The 27898-nt window shown below is 34.7% G+C and overlaps 1 long non-coding RNA gene across 1 annotated transcript; it reads left to right on the top strand.

The window, feature by feature from the left end:
- Window positions 1–35: 35 nt before the first annotated feature.
- LOC143687159 (uncharacterized) lies at window positions 36–27790 on the top strand. Its single transcript, XR_013177442.1, has 5 exons — window positions 36–153; window positions 1422–1482; window positions 5775–5924; window positions 22552–22640; window positions 27020–27790. It is a non-coding gene; the product is annotated as an uncharacterized LOC143687159 (long non-coding RNA).
- The last annotated feature ends 108 nt before the right edge of the window (window positions 27791–27898 follow it).

Below are 27898 nucleotides of genomic sequence, written 5' to 3'. Positions count from 1 at the left end.
AATTTAGGCAGAAATTCCATTTATCATTCTGTGGCTTGGTTAACTAGAAAAAGATGCTGGATCCCCAGGAATTGGGATTGGCTTATATTTAGCATCCAATAATCACTCCCACAAAATCAAGACGTTTCTCTTTCCCACTGTGTAGTTATTTGAGTAAGTGGCCATTGGTTCTTTTGGAGAAAGATGGAGAGATCTGCTGGTACATTTTCATATTATTGTCTCCTCTTCTGTCAAGGTGTTCTAGGCCTATGAAATGAGTTGAGTCTGTGAGCTATCTCAGATGGAAGTAGTCAGAGGAGGGATCAGGATTGGGACTAGAGTGAGGCAAGTGAGGCGCCTGGAATTCAAAATTAAGGAGGCACTCTCAGTTTTGTGCAAGTTCAGAGCCAGCATTTGTCTGGTCCTGAGGGTGAATTTTTTCTTCATAGTGAGACATCTAGGGCACAAAATTGAAGGGGCATGCATCCTCAGGTGTATACAAGAGATGCCATTCTACTTAGATGACTCTGAGACGAGCATCTCCTTAAATTTTGTACCCTAGATGCCTCACTTGCCTCACCCTAGTCCCAGCCCTGTATGGGACAATGTTACTTTATCATGGTCTCTCGATTGTTTGCCAGAATTTTGTTCTTGTTATTGTTTTTATATAGTTCACATAAGATCTTAGTAGACTGCCCTTTAGATTCTGTCCTAAAGACCTTATTAGGTCTATTTTTGCCAGGCTTAGGTGGGTGTTGTTACTGTTACATAATTCAAATAAGATCTGAGTGGATTTCCCATTGGATTCTGTCCTACAAACCTCATTGTCAATAAATTCTATGTGTCAGATAATGCTGATTATCTCTACAGCTATTGTCCCAGATTGGAGGTGTGTAGGTCTCTTTCACACGGGATCCTTAACTTTCACAAGAGAGACCTGCTGAGGCTGAGATTCAAATAAGATTGCAATTTAATAGCTGATAAACCAGACTGTGGCTTTGATTTTTCTGCTACAACAATTAAATTGGAAGAAATCTTTACAGAGCCATTTTAGAATTTCCCTGATCCTCTGACCAGGTCTTGAGCAGGAAACTTAAAATTTGACCTTGTCATTTTCCTTAAACTCTCCATTATAGTTAGTAGCAGCCTTGCTTTGGCCCACTCCTTGTAATGGTCTATGGTAGCAAACTAGTCTGTCTGCAAAAGCCTTACCTTCAGCTTTTGGAGGGAGCACTTTTTAAAACGCTCTTCCTGCATAGAATTCCTGCATTTTCCTGCAGTTTTTGTTTCTTTTAAAAGTCCTGATGTTGCGTTTTACTTTGTGCTAAAGTAAAATCCTGGGTAGCATCAATGTAAATCTTGAAAAGAAAAAAAAATTCTTACTCTCAGTAGGCATTCTTTAAGTTGAATACAGATGATTTGTTATCCTTCCATCGCCGTAGGCTATGAACTACAGAAGCTCTCTCCTGCTCTCTGGATCCTCAATACCTTAAAATCTAACAGGTAAGATAAACTATCTCAATTTCCACTTCCTTGTGGGTCTATTTCCTTCACTAATAAATAATTAATAAAGAATTAAAAACGTGAATTATTAAAAGATACAGGCTAATTTACAGACACTCTCGAAGGGCCAGGGAGCTATATTCTGAAGCTGCACAGCCAGAAGCAATGCCCATTCACAGTGGGCAGGCTGCTCTAGTGCAGGACTGGATACTGGAAGCTCCACCAGTACAGCCCTGAAGAATGGAGCAGCTCCATTGCTTTTCCTTCCAGAACATTAATTCCTCCACAGGCAGCCACTTTCTCAAATTGTTCACATGGATATATCTCATTGGAAGAAACTGAGCCTATGGGTTTTTTGCCTTCTACCTTGGGATAACTCACAATTGAGGAAATTACCAAAATGGAGGCTGGACATTCTTAGAGGATGGACAATCGTAACTAATAAATGTCTAGCACAATTTCAGAGTGAGTAATGAAGAAATAGTTTGTTTCAATATTACACACATTTTCCACATTTTTCCAGAGGATACTTCCAAACTATTTTTGAAGCTAGTTTATCTATTATCTATCTATCTATCTATCTATTATCTATCTATCTATTCATCAATCAATCCACTTATTTATCAAATCATATATGCTGTGAGCATCTTGAAAAGGGGAGATACATTTTTTTCTTTTGGCCTCTAATATAGATTCTACAATAGCACCTTCCTCATAAAAAGCTCCCAAGACTCGTTTATAGAAAGAACAAGTGCATGGGATGGGACTATGTCAGATGGGTTAGGACCATAGCATACAAAAGCCCTCAAAAAATGGGGATTATTTTCCTCCAAATCATTCTATTTTTTTTACTTCAACCCACTCCAATTACCATTCTCTTCATTTTTCTTGAAAATTACTTAAAAATGTAAAATGGGGTTCATCGCATTATTAATTCTAATAATGAAACATTAGCATCAACCTAAGTGTTCAAAAATAGAGAGTCAGTTTTCATATATTATCCCATACAATTGAATACTATCTAACTATTAAAATCATCACAGTAGGCATTTCTTATTTCATCTGCCTGAAATTCGTTCCCCATTCCTTTACCTCTTTTTTTTGTTTGTTTGTTTGCATGGGCAGGTTCCAGAAATCAAACCCGGATCTTTGTCATGGCAGGTGAGATTTCTGCCACTGAGCCACCGTTGCACCACCCCATTCCACACTCTTTTAATAGTAGCACTCAAGTCTTTGAGTAATAGTAGCATTCACGTCTTTGAGTGCTTTGAATTGAAATTATTTAATGACCATTCCTATCACCGTGGGCTATAATCTTGTTGGTGCCCACCTTCCCTTGGTCAAATGAGTACATGACCCAATATTGAACAGCTACTCTGAACCTGAAATTCGAAAGGCAAAAGATCCAATGTTGGAATTTATTCATCCTACATCAAGGAAATTATTTATTGTGTTTTTATTTTACCCCATTCATTAAATAAGATGGTTCCTTGAAACAGGGTTCATTAGATTTCCTCGAAGTTTATGGGTTTCTCTGTATTGTTTGCATAATTTCCCTTTTTGATTAAGATAACTAGAATGAGTTTCTGTGGTTTGCAGACAAAAATCCCAAATGATGCAATCGGGTTTTAGAAGTATGTTTTGTTGATGTGGGAAAATATTTGCAACAAATTATTCAGTGAAAAAAGTAGCTTGAAAACCATGTGATATGTTGAACACAAATTAGTGTATTAACATGCATCAATACACTTCTATCAAAAATAACATTAAAATACATAGCTCAGAAACTTGATGGTTTTTCTCTAGGAGATGGTGTTGATAATTTTTATTCATTTCTCTTTGATAATTCTTATATTTCAAATATTTTAGAAAACTAGTATATTACTTTTTTTTTTGGTATGGCATGCTCCGGAAATTGAACTCGGGTCTCCGGCTTGGCAGGCAAGAATTCTGTCACTGAGCCACCATCGTACCACCCTAGTGTATTACTTTTTCAATCAAAAGCAAATATTAATTGGAAAGGAAAAAACTTTCAATCAGAACCTAATTAAGAATTTCAGTTACTTAATTCAAAAGCTTATGAAGAATGTTAAATAAACTCGAAGCTAAAGGAAAGAATAAGGCTGGGTTTACATTACTCAAATATGATCTAAACTGTAAGATTTGTTTGTGACTTAGCCAGCCCTGAGGTAAGCGGGAGAGTGCTGCTAGATCTTTCAGAAACTTTTAATTTCACATTTGCACTTTGGGCATGGCCGACTACAATGGAATATTCTTCACAATATCCTTCTGGATAATTTCTTTTTGTTCTTTACCACTTATCTGTTCTCCTTCTTGTTTTAAAGGCTGGGGTTTTTTTGTCGTTTTTTTTTTTTTTTTTTTTTTTTATTTCCAACTGACCATAAACCCAACACAAATCAACTTAAGCATAAATAAAGGGTGAAGTGGATATTAACTTCAAAAGAGTCCAAAGATAGAAGTAACTTCATAACAGCATTCAAATAATGTGTTCAGGACTCAGTGTCCCTCTATTAGCGCTACTTTCCTGTGTGTCAGCTTCACACTCATAAATTCTCTGTTACTGGTGCCTCCAAGAGCTCTAAATTTCCATCCTGATTAAATCCAAAAGAAAAGATATTGCCTTTCTCCATAATTCAAAAAAAGTCCCCAAATTGAGTCTCTTTGGACAGCAGGTCATGTGCCCATCTTTGAACCCAATCACTGTGACCAAGCAGATTCTGATTGGCCAAGCCAGAGTCACCAACTATGGGGCCAGAAAGGGGAGCCAGTCCACCACATCACATGGACTATGAGTGGGGGTGGAGTGGATGCCCATAGGGAGGATCAGGTCTATTGCCAGAATACTGGTTTTGCCACCATTTCATTTCAAATTCTATACAAGTATGGAAAGATGTGAATTAAAAACAAAGTTTCGAAGACTTGCCAATTCCTGTCATTTTCCTTTGAAGTTCTGTATACAAACAATAATGAAGCAAATGCCACCATGATATAATGGAATGTTGAGATCTAAGATTTAGTCTCTGCGGTATCAAGACAAGATTTAACAACTCTGAGCATCAATTTTCTTGTTTGAAAAATGGGAAATTGGGAAAAGAGCGCTAAAGATCTCTTGATCCTTGATCTTTCATTTTACCATTATTGAATAGACAAAACTTCATTGTTCTTTTTCCCTTTAGGAATTTGTTACATATGATATATCATGCTTCATGATTGTTATTCAGATATATGCCCTGGAAATAATCATATTGTCTGATACATGGTGTTTAATAAAAACAAAGCCGTGCTATCTGATGACATATATACACGGAACATATGCATATATATATATTTTTGTAGAAGCATGAGTCCTTATTTTGATTGGATTGCTTTGTAGGTCTGATTAACACATGGTTTGGATGCCTTTACAAGAAAAGGATAATGAGTTTGAAATAGATTAGGGAGCATTATAAAAAGTGTGCACTAATATCAGGTACAGAAATCATGTCATCGGAGTCCAGGAGATTAGAGCCAAGCAAATTATACTTGTCATTTTTCTGTTATACCTAAACAGGATACTATAAAACCTCCGATAGGAAGATAATACTAGTTAACCCTTGTTGAGCACCTGCTATGTCATTTGTTTTGTGTGTTTTCCATAACACTCTATTCAAATAAAACCCCATGTTACAGGGTTATATATAGTGACTATAAAATAAAATATATGTATGAGGAAATTAGTGTTCAAAGAGATTAATAACTTATCCAAGTTCCTAGATCTGGTAATTAGCAAAGATGAATCTGTTCTTAGGTCTCTTGGACTATATAAGTCTCCTCATCTTGAGACTGTTACCAGACAAAGGTGGTGGATTCTTTCGCTTGATGCACTTCAATGACCAATTCTACAAGACTATGCCTTTTTGTAATCTCCAGAGAAGGAGTGCTTTTATTTCTTTCCTCGTATCTGGAAAAATATTTTCATATGAAACATCTCTGCCACATTTAACTCTCAGGCAGAAATATACCAAATGTAGACAAGTCTATAATACTGAGGAAGTAACATTGAGAAATTGTGGCTTTTTAAAAACTGCCATGTATTTTCTGGTGTGAATATAAAATCTGGACATAAAAAAAGAAAGTATTAGCTTTTATTTCTAAATCCATAAGTGCATAAATGGAGTTGGTGGTCTTTTATAGATACAGTCATATTAGAAAGTTTTGCAGAGATGTGACAGTTGGCTGCTAATTTAGTATCTGTTTAAAGATAACAGTATTAATTTCTGTTTATTTTGTAGATTATCCAGAATAAATGGTCTTATTTAGAGGAAAATTCTCTGAAGCAAGAAGCACAAACTGACTCAGCTGCTTAAAGTCTCTCACTCTTAAAAATGGTGATTGTTCCTTATTAAATCTGTGGACACAGATCAGCAGAGCTGCCTCCAAAGGTAATTTCGTGGATGAATCAAGCCTAAAGGGAATTAAGGCAAAGGTTTCCTATGTGCATGCTAATTTGAGGATGTCTCAGTGCCAAAGGCAGGAACAGACTCTGCAGCAATGAACATGCCAATAAAGTAGCTGGATGGACATAAAGGGAAAGAAAAGTGAATAGGTCATAGCCCTAGCTCAGACAAAAGATTTCTTTCTGTTCTGACTTTTCACAGTGAAGCGATTATACAAAATCAGGTAAATCTCAAGAGGTTCAACAATGATTCACAAGCCAATTGGGATGTTTCCATTTTAGATGTAGTCATTATTTTGGTCATGCCATTGATTGCTTAATTCTGTTAGTTTTCTTAACAGCAAAAGGAAATGGAAACCATTCCTGTAATTGCCTATATACAGCTTTACGCAAAAACCAGCTGAACTGGAATGAAAGCTATGCAAGAGTTTCAGTTAATGAGGTTTCCCAATCCATCAGCAGCAGTTGCTGAGTGCCTGCTCTAGGGGTGTGCTCCACCATGTAAACTTCTGTGTTGTTAAGTTTTGGTGTTTTTCTGTTTGTGTTTTTGCTTTTGGTAATATAGAGCTATGATGAGTATCTCTCAAGGATTTAGAAGTAGGAGAAATGAGTTTACTTTAAGAGACATATGTTGAAATCAACATATAAAACTGCAGTAAGTAAATTTGTTTCAAAGAGATTGAATGGTTCCCCTGGCTAATTGTAACCCAAATGAATGAAATAGCAGCATTTTTAAAGGAAGATTGTGTTAATGAAGGGGAAATGAGTTTGAGGGAGAAAGATGGAAAACAAAGGTAGGAAGTGTCCACATAAGCACCAATCTTGATTCAGAGAAGGAATTTAGCCAATGCAAATCTTATTGTCCAGGCTATATTTCATTTAGAGTTGGCTGCACCTGGCTATTTTGATTGATGCAATTTAAACATTGGAACAATATAACCTCCTTTGCTCTAATTCCATGCTTATCCCAAACTATTGATTACAGTACGATTTTCCCTAAAAAGTCTCTATCCAATTCAGTAGACACATACAAGCCCTTTGATTTTCTCAGTTATTCTTCTCATTGGAAAAAAAAAAAAGGCAAACATTTTGATTATATATATCAGTCTCTATGAGTTTCATATTTTTAGTACATTCCCAAAGAAGAGTTCATTCTTAATATGCTATCAAGTTCCTGAGCTTTTAAGTCCGAAAACCAACCTCCATTCCTAGTGAATCTCCAAGATTGTTCTATGAGTGCTTGTGGGAAATGGCCAACAGGCCTTCCCCAGTGAATTCCTTAGATATGCCCCCTTACATATAAATTTTCTTCAGAAACGAGATGAAAAAGTTGTTCCTCTATGCCAGAGTTACCAAATATTAAAGCAAACATTGTCTATTCAGGTTTAGCTCATGGCTTTGGACTGTAAAGAGGTAAGTAATGGGGGAGCTAACAAATTTCTTCCTGGATTATCCACTGAGATTTAACATGGTAGAGAGGCAGGTATTCTACCAAGGAAAAAAGAAACCAAACATTATGTTAGAACATCTCCCACCCTAACATTTTTTCAGACACAAAACTTTCATAGACAGCAAGTGATAGACAAGGAGTCCTTTTATTTTGACTTTAGCATGAGGGCTCTCTGTTCCACATGTATAATGGCATAGTGCATTTTGCTTGCATATCCATTTAAATCAACAACCTCACCATTGACACAATTAAGTGCTCATTTCTACTTACTCTTTCTTTTCTCATTTTTACATCCCACCTCTTAATTTGCTGACATACCCTTAGTCAGAACCGCATGTACTTGGATATTAACGTCTCTCTGTACTTTATATATCCCAAACTATGCACATAACTTCATCTAGCTGGACACCAAAAACATGCTTAACAAATGAACTGGAAGATTTATTTGAAGTTTGGGGTGCCTGGTTTAGAATCTAGGTTATCCTATTCTTCGCGTTTTCAAATATTATTTGTATGCTAAGAACGTTTTTAGCTTGTGAGTTCTTGGCTAGCTTGGGTTTGGTTATTATAAAGTTGGTGGTGTGTCTAAACTAAATTTTATTGCTCAAACTTGTTATTCATCTCAAGCTTATCCAAAACCTGAAATTTTTAGTGAATATAGTCCCTGATTACATTAGTCTTAACCCTATTTCCATGCTTTGTAAGGAAAAGGAAAACAAATGTGTAGGCTACTAACCTCAATTGCTTACCCCCACTTTTCAGGCCCAAAATGACTAAAAATATGCGATCATTTTTGGTCATAATCATAAAAGATGGAAAAATAACAAATGTAGAAAAAAATGAGCATTCAATTACAGGAAATATCCTACAAGAATAATTAGTATATAGACTTTCTTCAAAGATACACACACACACACATATATTTTAATGGGAATTAGGCAGGAAGAAAAGAGAGTAAAAGAGAATGTCAAATGTCAATATTATATATATATACATATATATATATATATGTATATATATATGATCCAACTAAATAGTACTTCTGAAATAAACCATAGATATATGTATGATTTCTCCTTTTAAATTTTTCACAAAATTTTATACCTCTTAGGATGATAATGCGTGCATATTTGAAGTCTGATTCTTAACATTTTTTTCTAAGTTCTTTTTATCAGTTTTTAACATTAAAAATATCCTCTTTCATCCTATGTTACACATAATTGGTAAATAAGTTGGATCTTTGCTCTTTGCTATAAAAGTTCACTAATTTCATTAAAAATAAAGCTTTTAAGTATTCCTATCTCCCTTTCCAAATAAACTGTACTGATATTTAGTTAATTTTTAATTGTAAGAACTTTTTTTTTACTAATATTATACACTCTAGGCATTCCTAGATTATACCATCTCAATCTTTAACATCTATCTTTCTTTCTGATTTCATTTATGTCCCCAGCCCTCCTCCCTCTATCATTCTCACATGCAGCTTCATTCAGTGTTTTAACATAATTGTATTACAGTTAGGTAGTATTGTGCTGTCCATTTCTGAGTTTTTGTATCCAGGCCTGTTGCACAGTCTGTATCCCTTCAGCTCCAATTACCCAATATCTTACCCTATTTCTATCTCCTGATGGTCTCTGTTACCAACAAAATATTCCAAGTTTATTCACTAAACTTGAACTTTAATATCAGACTTAACCACCTATCTTCAGTTTTATCCTTTTCAGTGCTAATCAAACAAATTATCTATGGATAACATATCACTTGTTATCAAAATGTGAGCACTCTATTATTGCATCATAAAGAATGTGATATTTTCAAAATAAGAAAAATAAAATTTTGTAATTTTGATAACTATCTTTATCAACTAAAATGTCGTTTAATCTCATATTGTTTTGTAGAGTATTTGAAAATGCCATACTCAATTATCAAGATGAATGGATAAATTTGGAATTAATTTGAACTCATAAATAGCAAGATTCATTGACAGTCAATAGTAACTGAGGTGCCATGAAAATGAAAAGATCAAATTATTTTGCTATCTTATCTTAATATACCTGGGGCTTAGTTGCAAAGAATTCAATAATCATGCCTGATTACTTGAGTTTCTTTCTGTGCTGGCTGAGTCAAGTTCACTGAAATAAACTGGAGCATTGATAGGATCTTTCTCAGGGCTAAGGCATACAGTTGCAGATGCCAAGCACTAGGGGGTATCACTCACAGTCATGGTTGCCCAGGACTCATTTATTACCATAATCTTCTGTCAGGTCTTTATTTGCCTCTTGAGGAGAGGAGGTCTCCTCTTAGCACAAAAGCTGTAGTCAGGCTTCAGCAGGACCAGGCACTGTCTCTAGATACATGCTGAAAAAGTATCAAATCATTGCCAGATTTGATTATTGCTTTCACTAAACCAGTATCTGTGAAATTTTGTGGAAACTCCAATATAATGTTTTCTCATGGAAAACTAATGTTTTTCATGAGAAAAGCATATTCTGAAATAAAATAACAAAATTAAAGATTAGCTTTTAAAGTAAAAATAGAAATCTAATGAATGTGTAATTACTTCTTCCCTGTTACAATCAATAGTTATAATTCACTTCAGTCAAAATATGGCTAAAACCTTTGGACATCATGAGGTTAAGTGGAATATCATTAGACAAAATACTGGAAAATTTCTAAATGGACTCAAAACAAAAATTCAACACAAAAAAGAATTGGCACATTAAAATACTTGATGTCACAAAGAATGAGAAAGAAGTAGTTATCTATTAAGTGTTGCGCAAAAGAATTATATAAAAATTGCAATATACTCAAAAATAGTATATTAATACAAAGCTATGAAGGAAATTAAGTCCATGCATTAAACTTACGATCTGATTTAGATAATGTAAGGAAAGCAACTTGTAATAAATTGCAAAACTAGGAAACCAAAAAATAAATATGGAAGGACAGTTATAGGAGCATATATAACAGGCAAAATTGAATTGGTGAGACCTTGAATAACAGAAAAGAAAGCAAGAGAAGAGGAAAAATTGTACTGCTGTCAAGAGATATTTAGGGAGTTCAGTGCAAGAGAGAATGATGAAGGCATCAGAATAAACTCTAGAAGTAAGAAGAAAGATAGATGATTAAGAATAATTTTAAAAGTTCTTACGAATTGAAGATTAACTAAATAGCAGTTGGATTTATTTGTAATGGAAATAGGAGTACTTATAGGCTTTATTGTGAATGAGACTGATGAAATGTTATAGTGAAGAACAAAAAGCCAACTTAGTAACCGATTATGTGTAACATAGGATGAAATAGGACATTTTTGTGTGAAAAACTGATTAGTAATGGCGGACCACGATGGCTCAACAGGCAGAATTCTCGTCTGCCATGCTGGAGACCTGGGTTTGATTCCCGGTGCCCACCCATGCAAAATAAATAAATAAACAAATAAAAATCTGATTAGTAAGGAGTTAGAAAAATATATGAGAAAAATAGTTTCCCCCAAATACTCTTCTGAGAGGAGAGCATCCTGAGAGGTAGCAGATGCATCCTGGAATGAATAAAAGCTTGACCTTCAGAATAAGATGGCTGGGATTCGTTGCTCAGCTCTGCCACTCAACCAGCTGTGTAACCAGGTGTTGGCCTAATTGACACAAAATGAAGGTAAATTCCAGTGATTTGTTCAGGGATTCAGGTCTAAGCCAATAAGCACATGACATATCTTCGGCTATAAGATTCAACCGGAAATGGATGTGTGATACCGGCCAATTAGGTGGCATTTACAAAAGTCTCCTGGGGAAAGGCACCCTGGGTCTTATATGATGGCTCCTTCAGGCCTCTCTCTCTGATGTGGTGACAGGCAATATGCGATAGCATCTTCTTTTGCTGATATAAGTAGAGCCTGAACATGGTGCAAATGCTAGAGAGGTTCCCAGTGATCTCCTTGAGTCCTTTCGTCTTCTTGATTAGTATATTGCTAACACAGAGCTTCTATATTCAGAACTGTAATTCATAGAAAGTAAGTTTCTGGAAGAGAGATATCAGATGATTCTTCCTAAGAAAGTTGTACTTAAATTAAAAAATAAACAAATAAAAATTAAATTTAAATGAATATATTATGAATTCTATGCTATATTTAAAAATGAATAGATGATAGACTTTGCATACTATATTCAATATTTGCTAAATGTATCATATTCATAATTCAGAATATTAAAAATTAAATAAATATATACTAGAGAAAAAATAATTCAGAATTTGAGTGTGTCTCTTTCTAAGAGTCAAAAATATTTTTGAGGAGGCTTTGATCTTCAAATTACTAACCCTTCAGAATCCATTTGATTTCTGGTTCATGCAAACAGTAAACTTATATAATTTATTTTAGTGTTTTCCTAAAAATTCAGTCACCATTACTTAGTTAATTTACCCTCCAGCAATAAGCTTTAGAAAAGACCATTAACAAATTTCAGGCTGCTAAACATTTATTTAGTTATCATTCCACTAAGCTATGGACTTGATAGTAGCACCACAGGCCCTGTTACTGGTACTCTTTTGCATCTTATCTCTTGCTCCACAGGTGTCTGGTCACATTTTAAAAATTATTTGCCGAAAAAGTTATTTATTGATGACTGCTGGGCTCAGCTATTACTTCCTCTTGAAAGCATGAATGGATTCTCCTTCCTAAAACCATTCAATTCTCTCCGCTTCCGTGCTCCTTTAGACATCTCTTCATTTATTTATTAATATATGTTTTTGTTTTGGCATGGACAGGCACCAGGAATCAAACCGGGGTCTTCGACATGGCAGGTGAGAACTCTGCCACTGCGCCACCATTGCCCGTCCTCTTCATTTATTTTTTTAATATGATTGATACCTTCACTTATGAAGGTGGCTTATGACAGCCTCAACAGTAAACTACCCATCTTATAGATTTTTGGATCTCAGCACCAAGCACAAACCTGTACACTGATGCAATCAATATATGTTTGTTGTATACCTCGTTGAAGTAATGTCTTCTAAGGAATGTGCCATATTTCTGCCATTCTTTACCTAGAAATTAGAGGTGCTACTTTTCACCTCCTCTCTATCTTGCAAATATTTGCAATCCATGGTGGTTAGGAAACTACATTGGGAAATTAGACTACCTACATTCATATTCCAGCTCTGCTACTTACAAGCTGAGTGACCTTGAAGAATTTACTTTTCCAAGTCTCAACGTCTTCAGCTGTAAAGTTGGTTTAATATTAGAACCTACTTTATGGGGGTTTTGTAAAGATCAAGTGAAAAATATTGTATAAAGCTCTTAGTAGAGTACCTGGTATGCAATTTTACCTTTATGCTCTATTTAACATTAGTTGTTATTATTACAGATATTATTATTAGCTCTTGAAATATTTTACTTTCAGTGGAATTAGATACTCATGTTCAAATAATAATGAAATTTGGTTAAAAGGGGGAAGGCAGCATTTATGCCAGGGTTTTGCTTTTATTGTGCGTAGGCCATCTTGTTGCAGAAAAGCAAGCTTTTATTTCCACTCAGTCTTTGATTTACCATTTGAATACATTAGTGACTGTCTTCAGATTACTACATGTGGGTATCTTATTACTCAAACTCAAGAATTGAAGTAAACTCTTGATGGGGTGGAAAAGAATGTTGTTAGTATTTTACTGCATATTCAAATGCTGCAAACTTCAACATATTCCTATGCATAATACATTTTTTGGGAAAGACTGGATTTGGAAAGATTTTATTAATGGATCATTAAATAAAACACTGATTATTTTTCCACCAACATCTGCCACCCCCACTCCTTTTATCTCTTGAATTCCAGTTCTTGAAAATTTGTGGGTGTGGACACATGTGTAAGTATATGTGCATCAGAGGAAATATGATTTATATAAATGGCAATGCTTCTAGGTGAAAAAAATCCCTAAACGTCCAGATTCTATTTTAATACCAAAGAATCTCATGTAACTGTATTTACAGACAGTTCTTTCAATATTCGTCCTTTGAAGCATCCAAACTGAAAAACTACATATGCTGGAGCTAATAGAGACTGTCCTGTTAAAAGCATCACTATGACATTTAGTTGGACTTCAGAAAAATAGTTATGTCTGAAATGGACCCTTAAATTACTTTCTGTTCTTTGAAAACTTCATATGTAGGGAAAAAATAAACAAACAAACAAATGTAAAATCAGCTTGCAGATTCAAGTGTGCCAATTGTGAAGAGAAAGCAACTAGAAACCAGCAACAATCTCCTCAGAGATGCACTAAATTAGGCCTGAATTTCAAGAGCTTTTGTAAGCACTTACACCGTTACTGTGACCTTGGGAGTACATCCTCTGAATTCCGGAGACTGCATATGAAATGTTTAATTCATTTTGTGTCGGTACTTTCAATTGCTTTAATGGTATTACATGTACTACCTCTCATATTTTGATTTCATACCTGAAAATTCTTTCCCAAATTAAAAAAAATATCAACTCTTTTGTGTAATCAGCAGTGTCTAAAATAATGGATCTTTTTTCAATGTGTAAAGCAAAGAGAATAAGGAGAGAGGGGATAAGAGGAAGAGAAAGCAGTATCCATTAATCATTTTGAGGAAGTGGGGGAAGGAAAGGTGAGGCAGGAGTAAGAATTTTATAGTATCAGGAAGTAAGGTTGGAAGAACAATTCTATATTTGATTATGCAACCCTCCATCTTCTGTACAATGTGGATTTTTGAAGTACTAACCAAAATTTGTTGTTTACAAGTGTTTAGCAATATTCCTTTATTTCTGTTCTGCAATAGATATCACGAACTGCCTTTTGGGAATCTTTTGTGTTGTTGTTAAACTAACTTTATTGAGATGTAATTTACACAGAGTGAGCTGCATTCAAATAGAGAATACAATTAGTTGAGTTTTGAGATGCCTGTGTAAGTAACAATTGAGCATCTCCATAACCCCCAGAATATTCCTGCAGCTTCCTTGTAATCCATCTCTGCCTTTGTCCTTGGCCCCAGGCAAACAATGGTCTGCTTTCTATCACTATAAGTTAGTTTGCATTTTCTAAAATTTTACATAAATGGAAAAGTTTTAACTTTTGCACTTAGGTCAGTCAACCATTTCAGGTTAATTTTGCGTATGGTAGAAGCTTAGTTTTTTTCACTATGGATATCCAAGAGTTCTATAACCATTTTTTGACAAGACTATCTTTTCATACTACTCTCCATATTCTCTAAATGAAGATTTTCTAGTACTAAACAAAGTTTCTTCAAAAGTGTTCAGCAATATCACTTTATATCTATTTTATAATAAATATCATTATCTGCCCGTAAAATATTAACATTCCATAGGGCATTTTATCTGTTGCTTAAAATTCCAAATAAAAAAATGTTTAGAAATTGGGTAGAAGTGACATCTGATGATCTTTTGCTAGATATCATTTTTGTCCTATCTCTAGTTCTATCCAATGAAAATTATAGATCACCCACCTTGTGCTCTGCAGTGTAATAGAAAAGCGACAAAACTAAGAAACCACTTTTCAAAAGTTCTTACTCTCTGATCAAGATGGTGGAGTGAGCTTCTGGGCTCTATCCCCTAACCAAAGCTTTGAACAACTTGCAAGAACTGGCAGGAACATCTTTCTCAAAGCTCCAGAAAACAGTTCTAGAACTGCAGTAGCAGGGCATGTGCCAAAGCAAGAAAAAGACTACCTACAAGTGGTAGGAGCTCCCGGATCCCGGGCTTACCTCTTTCTCCTCCTGGGCTGGCTTCAAGGACAATGCAGAGATGTGCCTCAAATAAAAAAGGGAAACCTGTCTGACTTACCAGACTGACTTCCTCTTATAGATGAGTCATTTATTGATATGATCACTAGAATTAGCCTTGCCTAAATATAAACTGCTTGTCTTGTGCCAACAAACTTGCTTCTGAGGAAAAAGTAGGTGGATATGAGAGGAAAAGAGATGGATTTGAGAGACCTGGAGGTGGGATTCCATTAAATGAGAAGAGACATATAGAAATAGTAGTGCCACCGTCTACCTAGCACTCGGCACGTGACAAGAAACCTGAGTGCTTTGTTGTTCTCACAACAAACATATGAGGGATTACAGAGAAGAAAACAAGGCAAGGAATATTAAGGCTATCATAGTAGATGAGGTTATTGTTCAAAAATATTCGTTCCTCTCTCACCTCCTGGAGAGATATGATCATCGACCCCACAGAGTTTTGGTTGGATCCTGTTACTTGTTTTGACTTCACGGTGGACAAGGTGTACTTCCCTATCCTTTACCATCAAAGTCTTTGGGAGTGGTCATGTGATTTGCTTTGGCCAATGGGATGTTAGCAGGCATGATACAAGCAGAGGTTTGAAATTTGCCTATGGGAATCAGTTCTCTTCCTAGGACTCTACCGTCATTATGAGAAAAACATGCTCTGTGATCCAAACAGTAGGAAAGACGTGGAGTACACCAGAGCATACTACAGTCTGGATCCAGTAATCCATAAACCACTGAGTTTTGGGGTGATTTGTTATTCAGCCACCTCATTTAGTGACAGAAAGGATTTCAATCTTTATGATATGATTATAGAGTCTGCACCACACCACTACTCATACTGGAAATAATGAGTTATTTTCAGTACTCAAGGCAAAGATTTCCAGTTGACAGATGGAATTAGAAATCTAAAATGCAGGAAAAATTATGGGTCTGGAATTAAGAGCATACTTTGTGAATTGTCACTCTCAATTTAACAAATCATTTAATCTCTGTGTGCTTCCCTTATAAGACTATTGTAAAAATGAAAAATAAAATGATAGCTGTCAAAGCTCTTTGAAAATGTTTAAAGGATTAAGGAAATAATGGTATGTTTTCAATATAAGGCTGGTTTGTTTCCTGCTGGATCCTCTGCCTAGAACATTTCCTGGTGTGGTGGATGCTCCATGCATATATATATTAAATTAAACTGAATTATTTTCAAACAGAATCTTTAGTTGATTGATAACACAGTCAAAGGATGTTTATCCTTAGGGAACTAAATAATTTTCTGTCTTAACAAGAATGGGGAAAAAATTCAAGTTACTTCTTTTAGCAGTAGACTTGTATTACATGAAGGAAAGCATTTGTGGCCAACTTCTACTACTCAACTAATAGTACCTAACCTAAGCTTTATAAATCCTAACAGTAAGAGAGAATGTAGCTGCAGTCTTATATTAGGATATTTTCTCACAAAGAATGTTTTTTTATTGGACAGCTATTTAACTTACAATTTGTTCTGCAATTAAATATATATTTTAGACTTATAAAATATAGGTGATTCTGTAATCAGAGCCAAATGAGATTCTGCATTTGAGAGTTAGTTCACTGTGATAGTAAGAAAATGCCCATTTATGCCTTTTTCCTTCTCTATTTACCATGAATATAGATATATCCAAATGAAATGTCTTACCTTTAAGGTACTTGCATTTCATTTTTTAAGGAGTGAGGTTAGAGCTATGATTAGAGTTCAAGTTGGGTTAGGTGAGCAGTTGTAGTTGCCCAGAGTTCTTCCTCTGGGTCCTCCCATCAAACCACAGTCAAATTCAAGGACTAAGATGTTGTTTAACTTGCTCTACTTTCTGTTATGACATAGGCCATAGGCTGACTTTGCATCCCAATCACTCATCTGGTGATACCCTGAGAAATATTTTGGTAGATCAGAAAAAGGAATAACTTCAGCTCCAAATTTTCTTGTTAAAGTATTCAACAGGAACATTTGAATAGCATTGTATCACCAACTTGAAATTGATGAACAATACATTCTACTTAAGTATCTTTTTACAATGAAAGTATATTTACTTAAGTATCTTTCATTGTAGCAAGCCCATCATTATGTGCCAGATATTCTCCAGTCAGGACTTCGGATGAAACTCCTTCTTTCTCAGCTAAAATCTACCTTTTAACACTTACCTCTAATCATGACCCATTTATTACCTCCAGTTAATATGCATTAGCAATTTAATTAAGTCTATCAGTGTCCTTAGTATATTAAGAATTATAAACTAGCCATAGAATTGAAAGGAGGGAAGAGACCAATCTTCTAATTACATTCTCTATTGAATTTCATCATAATGATTTCCTTATTTTATTTCTTATGTAGCTATTATATCTATCCAAAGATCATAAGTTTGCAAGTCTTGATTTGCAAACCCTGTAGGCAATATAGGAACATTATATTCTATATTATTCCTATATTACCTACCTGCTATATAAACAAATAGCAGGAATACATATATAAGTAGCATCCTGGATTCCTTGACATTATTCAGGGTATTGAAGGTATTCTTTCTCCCTGTTTACTAAAGTTCATTCACTTTTAAAGTTCAAACACCAGAAGATATAAGCTAAATGGGAAGAATTTGGCATCATCGTAGGGACTTCTTAAATTTCTTTTTAAAACTGAAATAAATTGCTCAAGATCCCATGGTATGAAAAGGTTAAGACTAGTGTGTTAATTTTGAAATCTGATAAAAACAAAAAATTCTAGTTAAAAAGAAAATTTTAAGCCCAACTTTGCACAAACTCATAATTTGGGAGACATTTTTTCTCTCATTTGTGTCCAATTGCCGTTTCTTCATCAAATTATTTTTATTGTATCTCCAGTTTATCTTTCTAATTATCTCCCTTTCCCCATCGCTATTGCCTTTATCTACTCTTTGCCTGTTCTGATCACCTCGGCACAATTCAGGTATTTTTATTATAAAAAATGAAGCATATTGGAATAACTCTGAAGTCTAACATTCTACATTGCTCTTTGGACAAAGGCCAAAGCCTTTAATACGGCCTAAAGGGCTCTGCATTGTTTGTCTCCAGTTCTCTATATTCCGGTGATTCTGGCTTCCTTTCAGAGACTTAGAAAAAAAGCAGTGTCCTTCCTGCCCAGGGCCTTTCAACATGTAACTCCTTCTGCCTGAAATACTTTTCTTTTAAAGTATTTTATTATTGAAATTCTTAAACATATTCAGTAGTAGAAAGAATAACAAATTGGACAAAGTCTTCATCACCTGCCTTCCATATCAACAGTGCATGTCCATCTAATATTTCTTCTGTACCACCACCCTCCTCATCTCACCCCAAGTAATTTCAGTGCAAGTCTCAGATATTTTATGATTGTCTTTTTAACTCACCCTCATCCTTAAAGTCTCTGCTCAAGCTTCACTTGCTTCCTTCAATCCCTCTGCCAGACTGGGTTTCATACCTCCATTACATTCTTGTACTGTACCCAGAGTTTCTATTTTATAACTATTCAGTGTAATCATATATTTATTTGTATGGTTCTTGAATTAATGTTCTATGATGGAGAAACTTAATCCATTTTTCTCATAATTCTCCAACGATTTTTAAATATAATCCTATATAAGATTCTCCTTTCACTAGTTCTTCATAAAGACCACTAATTATTCAATGTTTTCTGCAAAATTATATCATTTGAAATTAACACCATTTAGAATTAAGGGATGTAACACTGGTGTTATTCAGAAAGTGGTACTGTTCAAAGGGAGAAAGAATTCTGAGCATTTAAAAGGAAATCACATCTATAAGTTTAAATATTCCCACAAATCATAGAAGCAAAATTATACTTAAGGTTTCTTGTGCTTTTGTAATGCAATTTGGGCTCCTGCCTTGGATATACCTATTAGATATAGGAATTTATTGCCCTTCACAGATCCAAAGGTTTCCTTTCATAAACCCACTTTTTCTTATCACCTCCCCAACAATGACTTTTGTTCCTTTGGCATAAAACTGCTCATTTTAAAAACAAAGGATCATATAACCCACTTTTAAGCACTCTGCTTATTAAATCTGTTTATGAGTGATAATTAAAAGGGAAATGAAATATTACTTCTGACTGCATTACCCTAAATCAGAAAAACATTATGCAATTAGCATATCCTAAATTACCTTTCCCCACTGGGTAAATAATCTCAATAGGTACAGCAAATTAGTGAGTTAATTCCGCTACAGTTCTTCTGCATTTGAAATGGAGTGCTTGCATGCAGTATCACTTTAAATTTCCATCAAACTGGATGTTTCAAAGGGCTTTTAAAGGCTACTATTGACCCTAGTAGAAATTGATACTGTATATTATTCAACAGCTGTATTTGTTTAATATGATGTAAAGTGGATATTCTTCAGAAAATACCCATTGAAATGAGCGTTTCAAATATTTTTTCACCTATAATTGGCAACTAAATCTTGAACAATTTAGTTGAACATACTTTAGCAATTGTATTATGCTAAAAATAAATTACTTTAATGATTCTGATTACTTACACTGTTCATCATAAGGTTGTTAAAGATTAATCTCTAACTCAGTCTTTTAACCACATTTGGAACACATGAATTTTAGTCTTCAAGTATCTGACCAAATTAAATTAAGATACAGCACCATCTTATGGATATTTCTATATTTGTAAAATTTAGAAATACAAAAATCTTTTTGAGTTTGGGAATAAAAAAGTTTTCCCAGTAAAACAAATATTGTGGGAGAAGAATATTTTAATATGACAAGGTAAAAATGATGCAGTGTTGACTAACTAGAAGCATGTGCCTGCGTGTGTGTGATAGCGTGGTAAAAAAGGCACAGAATGAGAGTTGTAATTCTTTTTTCTTTTCAGCATTAAGATTGTACTAGGAAGGAAAAGGCACAAATACTATTACAGCACAAATTTATAACTTTGTGAAACCAGACATGTGGCCCAGAAAAAAGTTAGGACACTGGGACATCACCAAGTATCACCTTGAATGGATGTTTTAAAACTAGAGAACTGCTGAGAAGTGTTCTCAGTGGCCATAAGTCATACTTCTTTTGAGTGCTGAGAAATTAAGATATAATGATAAACCTATTTAACTATCTATTGAAAGTATATAACTGGCAATAAAGTTTCCTTATACTTACCTGGAATTTAATTTTTTTCTTAAGTGTTTTATGCCCATTATTCATAGTTCAGATGTAGATTTTCAAAATAAACACTTCCTAATAAGCCCTCCTATCATTTTAATATAGAACGCATAATCAGTTAAAGGAAGTTATGGAGAAATTGGTGAGCAAAACTTCCCAATGAATTGCTAAGGCATGATTAAGTATGTATGGTTTATATCCTTATTCATTAGTCCACCTTAGTTATCAAATATGGACCTGAGACACTACATGATTTGCCCATGTCATGTGGTGACAGATGTACCTCTGCTCTAATCGAAACACAGATACAGAGTTCTTAGGTTTTTGGTATTTTGAATTTCATGATGAAGATTTGGACCCTCTCCTTAGAAAAAAAATCCATGGATATAATACATTCTGCATATGATTTTAGAGTTCTCTGGACTACCTGTAGCTTATCCATGCTCTATGGATTTAAATAGTCATTCTCCTTGTTTTAGCATTTATTTTATTTTGGTCGTAATTTCATAAGAGTGAATGTCAGTGACGTATGTACTAAGATATGAACAATCATTATGGTAGACCGGATCTGTTATTTTTATACAAACACACACACATATGTACACACACATTCCTATTTGGTTTTTGACTCATTTCCCCTTACAACTAAATTATATAAAAGGAGAAGGGTCAACAAAAGGATTCTTATAGATTTATTTTTACATAATACTTTCAAAATTATTTAGTGTGAAACATAAAAATATGTTGACTATAAACAAGCAATATAGAATTTTTGGCTTATCCTCACAGAATATTACATATCCAGTAATGTCCAAGTTGAAATAATTTTCAGTTTATTGTAGACTCAACTATATATTTCAAATACAAATTTGACATTAATTTAATAAACTTATGTTATTCCTAGATGTTATGCAATAAGATGGTTTAAGACATAACCCTGAAGAATAGGGATTTTCAAAATGTGCTCCTCAAACTCCTGGGGATCCCTGAAACCTCCTTGGCAGGGTTTATGTGGTCAAATCACTTTTCATAAGAATATTAAGATATCTTTTTTACTGTGTTAACATTTGCATAGATGGTAAAGAAGCAGTCATGGTATGTTAGGTTGAATTATGTACCCCACCCCCCAAAACACATTCTCTTAACCCGTTTTCCATAGGTATGAATCCATTGTAATTAGGACCTTTGAAATTGTTATTTTTAGTTAGTATGTGCCCTAACTGAATGAGGAAGGGCCTTAATTAGTTGATTGGAGTCTTTTGTAAGCAGAAGAAATTCAGACACGGTCAGAGGAAGCTGCTATGGGGAGCCAGAAGCAGAAGTCAACAGAACCTGGTAGTAAAAAGAACAGTACATTCCTATGTGTAGGGAAAGCCAAAGAACCCAAGGATTGCCAGCCAGACAAAACTTTACCAGACCCAGAAGGGAGCAAACCTTTTAGACCCTGAAACAATGACACAAGAAATTCCCGTTGTTTAAGCCACCCCGTTGTGTGGTACTTGTCATAGCAGCCTGGAAAATTAAGACTCATGGTAGAACTGCTGATGTGATAGCATGAATCAAGGTAGCAGCACTAAAATACGGTAGTAATTGCTGTGTTTCTCACCAACATGCATTCAGAAAAAAAAGACAGTTTCATTTAAGAATATAGAGAAAGATGGAGTATTTATATAAATTTTATTAAATCTTGACCCTTAGGGAGCATGTTATTTTTTTAATGTTCTATAAGACAGAATGGGAATCACACATAAAACACTTCCCCTGCCTATTGAAGTACAATGATTATCTTGAGGAACGAGCTGAACTACTTGAGAGAACAATTGACAGACAAATTATAATTATTCAGCCTTGGGTATTTGTCAGACATTTTCTCAAAAGTGAGTGAAGCAAGCTATTCATTTTAAGGAAAACAACTGATCGTATTTGTTGACAATAATAAAATTCAAGTTTTTAAGCAAAAATTAGCATTTTGTAAAACATGTATCTGCTGCTGCAGTCTTGATACTTTTCAAGTAAACATTCTTTTTTACTGATGAGATTGTGATTATTGGTACATGTGATGTTCTCAATATAATAAAGTGTGCCAACATTTGAAGATTGACATAACTCAATGAACCATTGCTTTCTAACTGGCCAGTGAGTGATGTTACAGAATCAAGCATGAGTAAATGATCCATGCAAAACGCAAGAACGATTAATGGATTTTTTTTAAATATCGCAGAGTTAGAAAAATTTTATTTTTATGGTTTCAGATACCACAATGCAACTAACCTTTTAGAAACTACTCCTGTCAAGTTTTGGTGTAATTTCAAAGAAGAATATCTGCAATTATATAAAAAAGGTAATTAATGTACATCTCCTTTTTTCAACTATATATCTATGCAAGGTTAGGTTTTTTCCAATTACTTCAACGTAAACAATTCATTGCAACAGATTGAATACAGAAGCAGATGTGAAAATCCAGACGAATTCTTTTAAGCCAGACATTAAAGAGATTTGTAAAGTATATCATAATGCCACTCTTTTCCCCCAACTTTTAACTTTGGAAAAATAGTAATTGTTTTTTCCAAAAAAATATGCTATTTATTATATATAAATTTATATATATTTATAATTTTATTTTTAAATACATTAAGAGCTATATTTAAGCTTCATAGTTTTTTTTTCTAATATGAGAAATACCAATAAATATAAGCTACGTAAGCAAAAGTTCTTTGGGGTCCTCAAGAACCTTTTAGTATATAAATGGGTCTTGAGAACAAACAGTTTGATAACCACTGATGTAGACAAGAGTAATAGTAAATAGTATATGAAGACATCCTCATTTTTCCCAGTAGATGTCTTTTGAATCTCCCTCGAAATTTTCTTTAATAAAAATTATACTTAACTACAGCTTAATTTTCTTGACCATTCTTGTTGAAATGGTGGTGTTTTTTATAGTAGTAGAATTCTCATTTTATGTGAGACATTGGCTGAATTCCCAGTTAATTAATGCAATTCTCTCTATACAGTGTTCTAGCACATTGTTTAATACAGAATAGGCACTCAATAAATGTTATTTTCTGGCAGAAAATGTATTTAACAACAATGTCAATATAAGAGGGGGGAAAGCTCTGCATAGCTACAGCTTATCCATTTATGAGCACAATTCCTAGATTTTACCAATTCCCTCACAATCTCACATCATTTGGGTCTCAATTAGGATGACAATATTAACATCTAAAATAGAAACATCATCTTCTTTTAAACTAAATATCTGCTTCTCTAGGAGACCATAATAATAATTCTATACAAATATTTCTTGAATTAATGTAGCATTTTTCCTCATGAAGCTTTGAGCATTTAGGTGACAGTGTGCTCCCACATTTTCCTTCCTCCTGTATTTCAAAGCCCTACTCACTTCCATCCCCTTCCCCAAATATCATATAGCGTGGGAGACTACAGAAATGTAGTTTCTGTAATCAATCCCTAATAATTGCCCTTGGATGGAACAGAAGTAGAAGGATGAGAGCATTTTGTTGTGGGGTCAAATTTATGAAATCTTAAAACACTGTAACACATATTTGGGAGCTCCTTTAGTCTGAAGGTTTAAGGCCGATAACTTAGAAATACAAATTCTGAGCTGTTCAAAATCCAATATATAAATGTATGAAATTGTTCACCATTTTGTTCTATAGTTCTACAGTGAAAAGTAAGCTTAAGAATAAAGTGATTATAATAACAGTAAAATAACTGGCATTTACTGAAAACTTAGTATATGTCAGAAAGTCTTTCAACTACTTTTCATGCATTATGCTACTTAATCATCACAACAACCCTTTGAGTCTATCTTGTGTGTGGGTGTGTGTGCATAAGTGTGAACTACACATTTATTGGTCAATTGTGTTAACCATCTGCATATCCTTTCACCTAGTATCTGTAACACATGTGGTTCCAGAACAGTATTCTGATAGGATTTAGATTATAACTGAATTGGAAGAATGAAAAATAAGATGAGTAAAGGGATTTAAATGAGGTTGATGGAGGGTTATTGTCCCATAAGGTATAAATACTCATCTTGAAGTTTCAAAAGATTTATTTTTTTTCATCTTATTTTTGTAGCTGCATCTTCCTCTTATTAGCTGGATTTGTGAGTTGACAGTTTCTTCACATGTATTCGCAAAACTGGTGCTTCCATTGGACCTGAAAAAGAGTCCTTTTGTCCTTTGTAAAATAATTTTAGCTGTAACTATATGACAAAAGATAATAGATTGTCCAGTTTCAAAACACATAAGGGATAATATATATTATCGTAGTTTATTTCATCCTTGTGTCTGTTTCCTATGGATCCTCTAAAGGACTAAAGTTTATTGTTTTTGTCTACTCAGAATAGTGCATTGTCCAGAGTGGGTACCCAAAGCATATCTGTTGAATGGAAGAATGTCTGTGTCAGCGACCCAAAAGACTTAATATTTTCCTTTCAGGTCAAATACAAAAATCAATTCTCACCCAAAAAACACCCACCTATAGGTTTTCAGGTCATACAACCGTTTCTTTACTATCATTGCTCAAAGTTCATGTTATTATCTATTTTTATTTTTGTGCATGATCTTTCCTTAGCATTAGAGGTGTTTCATTAGAAAGCAGTATAACTTCAATTTGTTTTATGTTCACCTTGACAAAGTAAAAATGAATTATTGAACAAGTGCAAGTGTTTTCTGGGTATTTGCGAAATGGTTCAAACCAATCATAGTTTTATGTTGGGCATCATTTATTCAACTATTCCAGAGCATCAAGACAAAGTTCTAATGACCCGAAAGAGTTAATATTTAAGGTATAAATCTGGTTTTATGTTAGCACAAAATTGAAATTTTTATTAAATTTATTAGGGCACACACAATTAGTTTTCAATGTTCTTCTTTACGGATTCCTTTTCTTCTAACCATCCCTTGATTGGAGGAAAAGTAGGGAGGGTTCCTCAGGGATCCATCATTGGCCCTCCTCTCACACTGAATACACAATTTCTAAACCACATCATCCATATCTGTAGTTTTCACTACCACCAAAGCACTGATGTATCTCACATCCAGATTCTGGGAACAGCTTTGCATTTCCAATTACTTTTAGGATCTCACTGATATGTTCCACAAGCCTCTCAAATTGTGATGTGTCTCCAAACATGCTCCCCTTCTAAAAGTCCATTTTCATTTACACCAGCCGTTTCTCAAATTACCCTAACCTGGGAATTACCCTTGACCTGTTCCTTAGCCCTTTACATATATTCTATTAATTTCTTTGTCCATATCTTAAGTATTTCTCTTCCTTTTGTATCTGTCTTAAATTCAAGTCCTCATTGTTTCTCTCCCAAGTTTCTTCAGTAATCTCCTGTTTGGTCTCATAGCCTTTACATTGCTCCAGATTGACATTTAAGAGTTACTAATTGCATTACGTCTCACTTTACTCAAAATCTTCTGTGTATTCCTTTTTTTTTTTTTTTCAGGAAATGATTTAAATTCTGAAGCATGCCATTTATAATGCCATTCATCAATTTGCCCCTGCCTCTTCTCTATTGCTATCTCCCACATCTTCATATGTTTCCTTTACTTCAGGCATGCCAGTTTACTTGCAATTCCCCAAAGGTGGCAAGTTCATGCCTTAGCAAATGCTGTTCCTCTTGTCTAATGTCCTCACTCCAATAGCCCTGAATCCTACTTCAGGATACAGGTCAAAGCACATTGGAAACCTACTGCACTCCAACCCTTCTCTCTCTCAAGTGAGGTGTTTCTTCTTTGTATTATCATAACCTCTTGTGTTATTGAACTGATCATCAGATTGATACCAATATCAATTTTTTTTTCAAAAATTGATTTTCTCATTTGTCTTCCCTTAACCTGTAAGTTTCTTAAGGCAGGGACTGTACTTTGTTCCTCTAAATACACCCAGCATACTTTTCACATTCAACATGTTAGTTTCTTAACCATTGTATATTTAATTAATGAAATCCTTAAACCTTCTCTGTTGTCTTTTGGATGTTTAACTTAAACTATTTTCATCTGTGTAGAGAAAACACTGTATGTGCTATCCTAAAATTTTTTAGACATTTTCAGGTAGGATCACCAAGGCTTGGGGCATCTTTGATTTTTTTAATAGGAAAGAATAGAAAATGATCCCATCAAATAGTATTAAATGATTAATAAAAGAAACTGAAAATGTCTCTTTGGCAAGGAAAGAAAGGTCAATAAGGCTGCTATCTTTAAACTGCACTTTTATGTCCTGTGGAATTAAATTCCCTTATTTTAGTTATCAACTTAATAAATGCCATAAACTCAATTTATTGACTTGTTATCAACACACATTGCAGTAGATAAAGCAATTATTTGGAATTAGAAAACAGTGTGGAGTCCTTGTTGCATTATTTGCTAGTTCTGTGTTCTCAGGAAAGAAAATTCTCTAATTCTCAGGTTCCTTATCTGTAAAATGGGGCTAATAATAAATGAGATGATGTATGTTAAGGGCTTAGTGCAATACCTGATACAATGATGTAAATGGCAAGAATGATAATGATGATGCTAGTACCTGCTTCAAAAGGTTACTTTGGTGCATGTATTCGATTAAGTACCTCCACGGAGCCTTGCAAACTGTCAAGTGCTATATAAATATTAAACATCATGTCTTAATTGAGTAAGATTGTCATCCAATTAAAACACTGTCTCTAAATAAATCCATTTTTTGAGATTTCAGTAATCGTTGGTAGTTGGCGTGATGTCCATGGACACCTATTATGTACAAGGGATGCTGACACGGTGAGCACCAACCAGGGAGTGACAGAGACACAAGGTTCTCCAGGTGTGAAAGCTTCATCTTTTACCATATCTAGGGAGAATGCCGGTTTACAGAAGGAAAGCTCTCTAGTGTACCTAACTGTGCAAGTGTTCTGGAAAAGCTGAAACTGCTATTTGGACACGGAGCAGATGAGGCAGGAGTTGTTCCGTTTGCTCAATGTTACTTCCACTAAGCTTCATCACCTCCTTGCCTCCCAAGCCGCTGCACACTCCACCTTCTGTTAAATGCACTGTTTTGTCTTGGTGTAGTCTTAAGACACGAGGAAAATAATCACACACAAAAAGAAACGGTTGGATGATTCTGGAATTAGGGCTGAGATGTGCGAGGATAAGGCAGCCTTCCGGTATAGTTAAGAGAAGCCCACTTGAAGCTGCCCCAACTGTGACCAAGTGCTGTGCCTCAGTCCACCGCAGGCTCGACCAAATGCTAACAGTGCCGGGCATCGTGCTGGCACTCAATTATTTGCTGATAAATGTCAACACTACATGACCTGTCTTCAAGCAACCACATCCCAAATCAGAAGATAATCAAGCTATGTTTGAGCTGAATCACAGCGCCATTTCGCAAATATCAAATCTTTCTCATGCGTCTGTATGACAAAACTGTTTTAAAAGAAAACCTTGCTTTTTAAAATAAAAAAAGCAAACAAACAAAAATATCACGCTCTTGACTTATAATTCAGGCTTCAACATCAGTGTTAAATAGCAGTAAGGCAAGGGGAGAGACTTTAAAAAGTGTTCTTCCAGCGTTATTTCGAGGTAAAGCGCTCCGGTCCCA

Source organism: Tamandua tetradactyla, chromosome 1 (assembly GCF_023851605.1).
Source record: "Tamandua tetradactyla isolate mTamTet1 chromosome 1, mTamTet1.pri, whole genome shotgun sequence".
Taxonomy (NCBI): Eukaryota; Metazoa; Chordata; class Mammalia; order Pilosa; family Myrmecophagidae; genus Tamandua; species Tamandua tetradactyla.
This window is presented reverse-complemented; position numbering and strand designations above follow the sequence as displayed.